The 10,790-nt window shown below is 43.6% G+C and overlaps 1 long non-coding RNA gene across 1 annotated transcript; it reads left to right on the top strand.

Moving 5' to 3' along the window:
* The first annotated feature begins 323 nt into the window (after window positions 1-323).
* Window positions 324-5,014, top strand: LOC106596428 (uncharacterized). Its single transcript, XR_006769430.1, has 4 exons — window positions 324-443; window positions 543-614; window positions 4,618-4,859; window positions 4,970-5,014. It is a non-coding gene; the product is annotated as an uncharacterized lncRNA (long non-coding RNA).
* Window positions 5,015-10,790: the final 5,776 nt, after the last annotated feature.

The following is a 10,790-nucleotide window of genomic DNA, read 5'->3' as shown; positions in this document are numbered from 1 at the left end:
ACCAACTCAATCCCTTTTGTATTATTGTCTGTATGAAGTCTGTATGCTCAACAATATGATAACAGCCTACGGTCCTATTGAAGTCCAGTGAAACATAGAGCCAACTATAGGGTTTAGAGGCAGGTGGAGGTGCAGTATATCCGCTTCTGACCAGTCACAGTAATTAGTAATTACCTGTGTGTTGTGGTTGTTGTTTACACAAGATGGTGAAATGAATCCTGGGAGGTTCATTTAAAAACTCATTATTTGGGGATTATAGCCAAGCACATCCTGTACAACATCGAGGATAATATTCCAATGTAGACAGTTTGTGGGTGTGTATGTTCTTGTGGAAAACTGCTGTGACCAAATGTTCCAGAGCAGCCTTTATAAGGGTCATCCCAGGTGAGGCATTGGCTTGAGAGGAAAGTAGAAGGCAAGTGGTGATCACTAAGCAGCTAAAGGTAGGTATTCAGTCCTTCTAACAGTTTCATTAGAGGAAACTCGTCTTAATTTCTACTAAGACTGTGTGTGCTGACTCTACAGTATGTGCTTTGTGACAGGAGGATGTGCAGGGATGAGACCCATGGACCACAGCATGCTGAAATGTCTCTTCTCCCTATTCTTGCTAACAGGTAAGATATTGGGCTCCATTTTACTCTTCTTAAAACAGGCGGCGAATTGCGCTAGAATAATGTCATCTTTGTTCCTATTAGCATATATGAAGTAAACAGTGTAAGACATTTTTATTATATGCGATTGCAAACTGCAATATTCATTTTTATTTGTCACAAACAGATTATATTATTAAAGTCATGAAAAAAGAAATGTACAATGAAAAATAAAATAAATATAACCTAGCTAACACATTTGGTTCCTTGGAAGTTGTGGGAATGTATGTTTTTGGTTTTACATTGGTTGTGGGAACGCAGCCATATGTTTCCTGACTGGTAAAACTGAACGTTTTTTAAATGTTCTGAGAGCAGAAGTGAAAATGTTGTCTGTTTTGAGAACATTTATTTTTAGGTTGCAGGAAGGTTCTGATAACATTTTACTCTGGTTCCTTGAACGTTTTCCTGGGAGTTATTTTTTATTATAATATCGAATATATTTTATTAAATATGCAGACAGATTAAAAGTAAGTTTGCATTGTAATGCTTCTGACAGCCAACTTTCTAGCTCTGTCCATAACTTTTGGACTTTATATTATTCCCAGAAAGCATGGATTATTGAGTCATTGTTAGTTTTACCCTTAAGACATGACTGAATTTGTGAATTTTTTTCTCTTGTATAATAAATTCTATACTTTAGTTTATACTGGATTAAGCATACATTTTCACTAACTGTAATTTCGTTAGTTAAGCTCCAACATTCCCTCCATCTTGTGCCAACATCAGTTCTTTTTAAGCCTTGGTTCCAATAATTTATATACACTGCTCAAAAAAATAAAGGGAACACTAAAATAACACATCCTAGATCTGAATGAATGAAATAATCTTATTAAATACTTTTTTCTTTACATAGTTGAATGTGCTGACAACAAAATCAAAAATAATCAATGGAATTCCAATTTATCAACCCATGGAGGTCTGGATTTGGAGTCACACTCAAAATTAAAGTGGAAAACCACACTACAGGCTGATCCAACTTTGATGTAATGTCCTTAAAACAAGTCAAAATGAGGCTCAGTAGTGTGTGTGGCCTCCACGTGCCTGTATGACCTCCCTACAATAGAAAATAAAGGAAAGCCGCACACTCTAAGAGCTCAGATGCAAAAATTTAATAACCAACGTTTCGACAGCGAAGCTGTCTTCATCAGGGTATCACAAACACTGAGAGATGAGTCATTTATATAGTGTCAAGACACACAGGTGTTTGTAATCATGGCCAAGTATGGCCTAATATCATTGGTTAACTCATATTTAAAAAATGGCATACAAAGAACATACAAAAAGACAAACAAATGGATAGCATACGATCATAGCATTTGTAGTCTAAAATGTATCTAACAAACAATTACAATGGCAAAATCACAATAATCACAAGAATGGCTTCAGATCAAAGTCTATGTTGAGACCGAAGGGAGCAAGGGTCTTTAAATTAAAGATCCAGGCAGCCTCTCGTTTTAACAATAAATTATCTAGGTCACCCCCTCTCCTCGGGAGGGTGACATGTTCAATGCCCTGTAATGTCCTTAAAACAAGTCAAAATGAGGCTCAGTAGTGTGTGTGGCCTCCACGTGCCTGTATGACCTCCCTACAATGCCTGGGCATGCTCCTGATGAGGTGGCGGATGGTCTCCTGAGGGATCTCCTCCCAGACCTGGACTAAAGCATTCGCCAACTCCTGGACAGTCTGTGGTGCAACGCGGCGTTGGTGGATGGAGCGAGACATGATGTCCCAGATGTGCTCAATTGGATTCAGGTCTGGGGAACAGGCGGGCCAGTCCATAGCATCAATGCCTTCCTCTTGCAGGAACTGCTGACACACTCCAGCCACATGAGGTCTAGCATTAGGAGGAACCCAGGGCCAACCGCACCGGCATATGGTCTCACAAGCGGTCTGAGGAGCTCATCTTGGTACCTAATGGCAGTCAGGCTACCTCTGGCGAGCACATGGAGGGCTGTGCAGCCCCCCAAAGAAATGCCACCCCACACCATGACTGACACACCGCCAAACCGGTCATGCTGGAGGATGTTGCAGGCAGCAGAGCGTTCTCCACGGTGTCTCCAGACTCTGTCACGTCTGTCACATGTGCTCAGTGTGAACCTGCTTTCATCTGTTAAGAGCACAGGGCGCCAGTGGCGAATTTGCCAATCTTGGTGTTCTCTGGCAAATGCCAAACGTCTTGCACGGTGTTGGGCTGTAAGCACAACCCCCACCTGTGGACGTCGGGCCCTCATACCACCCTCATGGAGTCTGTTTCTTACCGTTTGAGCAGACACATGCACATTTGTGGCCTGCTGGCGGTCATTTTGCAGGGCTCTGGCAGTGCTCCTCCTGCTCCTCCTTGCACAAAGGCGGAGGTAGCGGTCCTGCTGCTGGGTTGTTGCCCTCCTACGGCCTCCTCCACGTCTCCTGATGTACTGGCCTGTCTCCTGGTAGCACCTCCATGCTCTGGACACTATGCTGACAGACACAGCAAACCTTCTTTCCCCAGCTCGCATTGATGTGCCATCCTGGATGAGCTGCACTACCTGAGCCACTTGTGTGGGTTGTAGACTCAGTCTCATGCTACCACTAGAGTGAAAGCACCGCCAGCATTCAAAAGTGACCAAAACATCAGCCAGGAAGCATAGGAACTGAGAAGTGGTCTGTGGTCACCACCTGCAGAACCATTCCTTTATTGGGGGTGTCTTGCTAATTGCCTATAATTTCCACCTGTTGTCTATTCCATTTACACAACAGCATGTGAAATTTATTGTCAATCAGTGTTGCTTCCTAAGTGGACAGTTTGATTTCACAGAAGTGTGATTGACTTGGAGTTACATTGTGTTGTTTAAGTGTTCCCTTTATTTTTTGAGCAGTGTATATATTTTAAGAGATTGCCAGTTGGATATGCTCTCTCCAAGGTTTTGTATATCTTATATCATATGAACATCATTTTCTGACTCATATAGATTCCCTCAGGGTTGCTCTGATGTCCAAATGATTTCAAATCTAAATTTCGTGATATGTAAAATTTTAAGTTGCATGTATTTGAAAATATCTACATTGGTCAGTCCAAAATTGCATTTGAATTCTGCCATGGAAATAAATATATTTCCTGTTACCAAGTCATTTTATCAAATCAAATCATTTTATGGTTTGCATTCCTTTAGATTTCCATATGGACCAATTTATCGGTGAATTCTGAAAAGCTATCCAAGGATTGTTCCATAGGGTTGTATTTTTAGGGAGTAATATTGCTTCTTGTAAAATACGTTTAATTTTCTTCTATATTGTTATATTGTTCTGAACTATGAAGTTGTTAATGTTCTTAGCTTTATCCTTTGAAAATAGACCAAAACAAAAAAATATATTCTTGGGATGAGGATGCACATATTTTTTACTCATATAACAGACCCCATTTCAAAGGTAACAAGCACTCATTAAGATCAGGTGTGGCCAATTAGTGGGCACAGCCAACACACCTGAACACACTTTACAAGGTAGAAGATAGAGTTTTGTTGATGCTGAGAACGAAATCTATATGTTTTTAGATAACATTCTCTGAACGTTGCAACAATTTTCTTGTGGTTTTTATAGGAAGTTCTTAACTTTCTGAGAATGGATTGTATTTTTTTAAATTATTACTTTTTCAGAAAAGTTGTGGGAAGGATGTATGCAAAATAACCATAGGACAATCGTGCACTTACCAAGCTCTAAAAAACATATTGTTCTCAGAATGTAACTGATAATGGACTAGTGATAAGAGTATCAGGTTTAGATACAGTGCACTATATAGAGAGCATAATCACTTTTCACAGTGAGTCACTACTTTGAAGACATGCAACAACCTTATCCCATTTCATTTTGACTGTGTAAGTAATTTACTGTACTGTGTTGAACTATTGGTAAGCCTATTTGGCTCCTAGAAAAGCGCTATATAAATCCAATATTATATTCTGAAATTAAATACCCATCTCTGGTTCCACAGTATCTGCATCAGGCACTCTATCCAACGCAGCCATTACTACTATCCAAACACTATCTAATACAGCCAGTGCAAACCAACCATCCAACACAGCCACTTCATCCAGTGTAACCACACCATCCTGTACGACCCGTCGATGTCTGGCCAGCATGCTGATTGCGAAAGAAGCTCTGAGTCAGCCACAGTCTCCACGGTGCATCTCAATTATCCGTGTGCCGTTAATAGTGTATGAAACTCTGTCTGTCGTAAGTCACTTTTTGTTCCTTTTAATTGAGTTTTGTACAATGTGATGAGTTTCAGAGATAACATATTGACATTTCTATCATTATGTGATGAATTATTCTCTTCCTAATAGGACACAAAAAACCTCCGCTTCGAGAGTCGTCTGGAAGTCCCGCTGGTAAGTACACTTTTAGGAAAAAAAGAAAAAGGTGCTATAACCTAAAATGGTTCTCCGGCTGTCTTCATAGGAGAACCTTTTGAAGAACCCTATTTGATTCCAGGTAGAACCCTTTTGGGTTCAATGTAGAACCCTTTCCACAGAGGGTTTGACCTGGAACCAAAAAGTGTTTCCTATGGGGACAGCCGAAGAACCCTTTTGGAACCCCTTTTTCTAAGAGGGTAGGCACAAAACATCCAGCGAAACATTCAAGTAAATGTAACATTTTGTAATCATACTCATTATGATTGTAAACTACAGTCTTGGGAAGACCCTGACTTATCATGGGCCAATCAGTCTATCATCATGATATGGTGGTCCTGCCTGTCAGCAAAATCTGGACTCCTGAACTCCATGTGACTAATGGGTGAGTCCACTTATAACAGAATACAATAACTTATGTATGTTTAATTATAATTTTTCATTTAGATTTTATAACATTAGTTATAAATAGCGAGTGAAACATGGACAGAATTAGACAGTATTAATATGTTTTAAGTGGCCAAATGTTTAGGTGTGACAGTTTAGTAGATCAATCTTCAGTTGTCTGTCCTCAACCTCTCATGTCTAAAGAGTGCAAACAAAGATGAAGCACGGCAACAAGGATTTGCTGGTGCACAGCAACGGGACTATAGAGCACATGGTCATCATGAACACTGTGGTGGGCTGTGAGGTCAAACTGTACAATTACCCCTTCGCTTCAGATTTCTGTGCCATAGCCCTTAATGTGTGGGCAATTAGTGGTAAGTGCATCATTTCAAACCTCATTTTGTCTGCTAAATGGCTCTTGCACACAATTATTTACCAAAGCTCTTACTAACCAAAAACAACAAACCAATATTTTTCTGTCTGTATAGCCTAATGCAATTTAGTATATAATGCATTTCACTTTATTTGTCATCTTTGGAATTTTCTATGCATCCTGACTGTCTAGCATTTATTTTGGTGCTTGTTAGTGGGCTGGACACAGTGGGGCCATACTTAAGAACATTATAATTATTATTTTTTTTGTAAAAATTTAAGCAAAACCCGTTTCTGTCCCTGGTCCTGCCCAGTATAGTAATCATCTTGGCTGATGTGGGCAGCTTCGCCCTGCCGCTGGGAGAGAGCAAGCACATCCCCTTCAAGGTTAAACTGGTTCTCAGCGTCATCATGTTCCTCAACATCCTCAAGGACCTTCTGCCCGGAGGAGGCCAGTGCAGCCCCATCATCCGTGAGTGTCCTGTGTGTAATGCACCAGAATGAAACAGCATTTTGTTATAAACGGTGTGTATGTATTGGAGTTATAGAGCGACTGCGCCAAAAAACAATTCCTTTTGTAAACGTCCAGTCAGAAAAATGTATTCTATTGTAAAAATTGACTACAAAGTGTAAAAAGGAAACATTTTGTCATAAAATCAGCCTCTTCCAAAACTGAGTTTGGTACCTAAGTGTGTCAGAGTAAATTAAGATTGGGCTTGGATTCCAATCATGTCATCAATTCATGCCTCCTTTTGCCCCGGTGGCACCGTGTTTGTGGAAGATTGGGCAAGTTTTTTATTTATTTTATTTATATTTTTATTTCACCTTTATTTAACCAGGTAGGCAAGTTGAGAACAAGTTCTCATTTACAATTGCGACCTGGCCAAGATAAAGCAAAGCAGTTCGACAACATACAAAAACACAGAGTTACACATGGAGTAAAACAACATACAATCAATGATACAGTAGAAAAAAATAAGACTATACAATGTGAGCAAATGATGTGAGATAAGGGAGGTAAAGTCAAAAAAAAGTCCATGGTGGCAAAGTAAATAAAGTATAGCAATAAAACACTGGAATGGTAGATTTGTTATTTGAAGAAAGTTCAAAGTTAAAATATAAATAATATGGTGCAAAGGAGCTAAATAAATAAAATAAATAAATACAGTATGGGAAGAGGTAGTAGTTTGGGCTAAATTATAGATGGGCTATGTACAGGTGCAGTGATCTGGGAGCTGCTCTGATAGCTGGTGCTTAAAGCTAGTGAGGGAGATAAGTGTTTCCTATTTCAGAGATTTTTGTAGTTCGTTCCAATCATTGGCAGCAGAGAACTGGAAGGAGAGACGACCAAAGGAGGAGTTGGCTTTAGGGGTGACCAGAGAGATATACCTGCTGGAGCACGTGCTACAGATGGGTGCTGCTATGGTGACCAGTGAGCGGAGATAAGGGGGGACTTTACCTAGCAGGGTCTTGTAGATGACCTGGAGCCAATGTGTTTGGCGACGATTATGAAGCGAAGGCCAGCCAACGAGAGCGTACAGGTCGCAGTGGTGGGTAGTATATGGGGCTTTGGTGACAAAACGGATGGCACTGTGATAGACTGCATCCAGCTTGTTGAGTAGGGTATTGGAGGCTATTTTGTAAATGACATTGCCGAAGTCGAGGATTGGTAGGATGGTCAGTTTTACGAGGGTATGTTTGGCAGCATGAGTGAAGGATGCTTTGTTGCGAAATAGGAAGCCTATAGGAATTTGGATTGGAGATGGAGATGATTGATGTGAGTCTGGAAGGAGAGTTTACAGTCTAACCAGACACCTAGGTATTTGTAGTTGTCCACAAATTCTAAGTCAGAACCGTCCAGAGAAGTGATGCTGGACAGGCGGGCAGGTGCAGGCAGCGATCGGTTGAAGAGCATGCATTTAGTTTTACTTGTTTTGCATGGCCTGGTGCCCCTGGTGGGTGGAGATTTCTCCAATGTGGTCCTGTGTAGCTCAGTTGGTAGAGCATGGTGCTTGCAATGCCAAGTTTGTGGGTTCGATTCACATGGGGGACCAATATGGAGAAAAGAAATCTGAAAATGTATGAACTCATTACTGTAAATTGCTCTGGATAAGAGCATCTACTAAACATGTAAAATGCAATTGACTAGTAGGAAATTAACCAATGGAATGGTCGAAAAGGAGCAAATCCCGCCCACCTGGGGAACTAGGCCATGTCAAATTACTCATATTTCCTCATGCACTAAGAAAGTCTCCTTCAGACAATACGGTGTAGATGGGAGGTCTGCCACATATTATGCAAAATACTCTAGTGAAAATGGGCTTCCATAAAGTTGTTCAACAATCTTGGGCAGGATATGGATTAACTGTTACATTTACATTTACGTCATTTAGCAGACGCTCTTATCCAGAGCGACTTACAAATTGGTGCATTCGCCTTATGATATTCAGTGGAACAACCACTTTACAATAGTACATCTATATATTTTTTTGGGGGGGAGGGTTAGAAGGATTACTTTATCCTATCCCAGGTATTCCTTAAAGAGGTGGGGTTTCAGGTGTCTCCGGAAGGTGGTGATTGACTCCGCTGTCCTGGCGTCGTGAGGGAGCTTGTTCCACCATTGGGGTGCCAGAGCAGCGAACAGTTTTGACTGGGCTGAGCGGGAACTGTGCTTCCTCAGAGGTAGGGAGGCGAGCAGGCCAGAGGTGGATGAACGCAGTGCCCTTCTTTTGGTGTAGGGACTGTTCAGAGCCTGAAGGTACGGAGGTGCCGTTCCCCTCACAGCTCCGTAGGCAAGCACCATGGTCTTGTAGCAGATGCGAGCTTCAACTGGAAGCCAGTGGAGTGTGCGGAGGAGCGGGGTGACGTGAGAGAACTTGGGAAGGTTGAACACCAGACGGGCTGCGGCGTTCTGGATGAGTTGTAGGGGTTTAATGGCACAGGCAGGGGAGCCCCGCCAACAGCGAGTTGCAGTAATCCAGACGGGAGATGACAAGTGCCTGGATTAGGACCTGCGCCGCTTCCTGTGTAAGGCAGGGTCGTACTCTGCGAATGTTGTAGAACATGAACCTACAGGATCGGGTCACGGCCTTGATGTTAGCGGAGAACGACAGGGTGTTGTCCAGGGTCACGCCAAGGCTCTTAGCACTCTGGGAGGAGGACACAATGGAGTTGTCAACCGTGATGGCGAGATCATGGAACGGGCAGTCCTTCCCCGGGAGGAAGAGCAGCTCCGTCTTGCCGAGGTTCAGCTTGAGGTGGTGATCCGTCATCCACACTGATATGTCTGCCAGACATGCAGAGATGCGATTCGCCACCTGGTTATCAGAAGGGGGAAAGGAGACGATTAATTGTGTGACGTCTGCGTAGCAATGATAGGAGAGACCATGTGAGGATATGACAGAGCCAAGTGACTTGGTGTATAGTGAGAATAGGAGAGGGCCTAGAACTGAGCCCTGGGGGACACCAGTGGTGAGAGCACGTGGTGCGGAGACGGATTCTCGCCACTCCACCTGGTAGGAGCGACCTGTCAGGTAGGACGCAATCCAAGAGTGAGCCGCGCCGGAGATGCCCAACTCGGAGAGGGTGGAGAGGAGGACCTGATGGTTCACAGTATCAAAGGCAGCAGATAGGTCTAGAAGGATGAGAGCAGAGGAGAGAGAGTTAGCTTTAGCAGTGCAGAGAGCCTCCGTGACACAGAAGAGCAGTCTCAGTTGAATGACCGGTCTTGAAACCTGACTGATTTGGATCAAGAAGGTCATTCTGAGAGAGATAGCAAGAGAGCAGGCCAAGGATGGCACGCTCAAGAGTTTTGGAGAGAAAAGAAACAAGGGATACTGGTCTGTAGTTGTTGACATCGGAGGGATTGAGTGTTGGTTTTTGAGAAGGGGTGCAACTTTCGCTCTCTTGAAGACGGAAGGGACGTAGCCAGCAGTCAAGGATGAGTTGATGAGGGAGGTGAGGTAAGGGAGAAGGTCTCCGGAAATGGTCTGGAGAAGACAGGAGGGGATAGGGTCAAGCAGGCAGGTTGTTGGGCGGCCGGCCATCACAAGTCGCAACATTTCATCTGGAGAGAGAGGGGAGAAAGAGGTCAAAGCACAGGGTAGGGCAATGTGAGCAGGACTAGCAGTGTCGTTTGACTTAGCAAACGAGGATCGGATGTCGTCAACCTTCTTTTCAAAATGGTTGACGAAGTCATCCGCAGAGAGGGAGGAGGGGGGAAGGGGAGGAGGATTCAGGAGGGAGGAGAAGGTGGCAAAGAGCTTCCTAGGGTTAGAGGCAGATGCTTGGAATTTAGAGTGGTAGAAAGTGGCTTTAGCAGCAGAAACAGAGGAAGAAAATGTAGAGAGGAGGGAGTGAAAAGATGCCAGGTCCGCAGGGAAGCTAGTTTTCCTCCATTTCCACTCGGCTGCCCGGAGCCCTGTTCTGTGAGCTTGCAATGAGTCGTCAAACCACGGAGCAGGAGGGGAGGACCGAGCCGGCCGGGAGGATAGGGGACATAGAGAGTCAAAGGATGCAGAAAGGGAGGAGAGGAGGGTTGAGGCAGAATCAGGAGATTGGTTGGAGAAGGATTGAGCGGAGGGAAGAGATGATAGGATGGAAGAGGAGAGAGTAGCAGGAGAGAGAGAGAGAGAGAGAGCGAAGGTCGCGACGGCGCAATACCATCTGAGTAGGGGCAGAATGAGTAGTGTTGGAGGAGAGCGAGAGGGAAAAGGATACAAGGTAGTGGTCGGCGACTTGGAGGGGAGTTGCAGTGAGATTAGTAGAAGAACAGCATCTAGTAAAGATGAGGTCAAGTGTATTGCCTGCCTTGTGAGTAGGGGGGCGGTGAGAGGGTGAGGTCAAAAGAGTAGAGGAGTGGAAAGAAGGAGGCAGAGAGAAATTAGTCAAAGGTAGACGTAGGGAGGTTAAAGTCACCCAGAATTGTGAGGGTGAGCCATCCTCAGGAAAGGAACTTATCAAGGCGTCAAGCTCATTGATGAACTCTCCAAGGGAA

This window comes from Salmo salar, chromosome ssa03 (genome assembly GCF_905237065.1).
Source record: "Salmo salar chromosome ssa03, Ssal_v3.1, whole genome shotgun sequence".
Lineage (NCBI taxonomy): Eukaryota > Metazoa > Chordata > Actinopteri > Salmoniformes > Salmonidae > Salmo > Salmo salar.
This window is presented reverse-complemented; position numbering and strand designations above follow the sequence as displayed.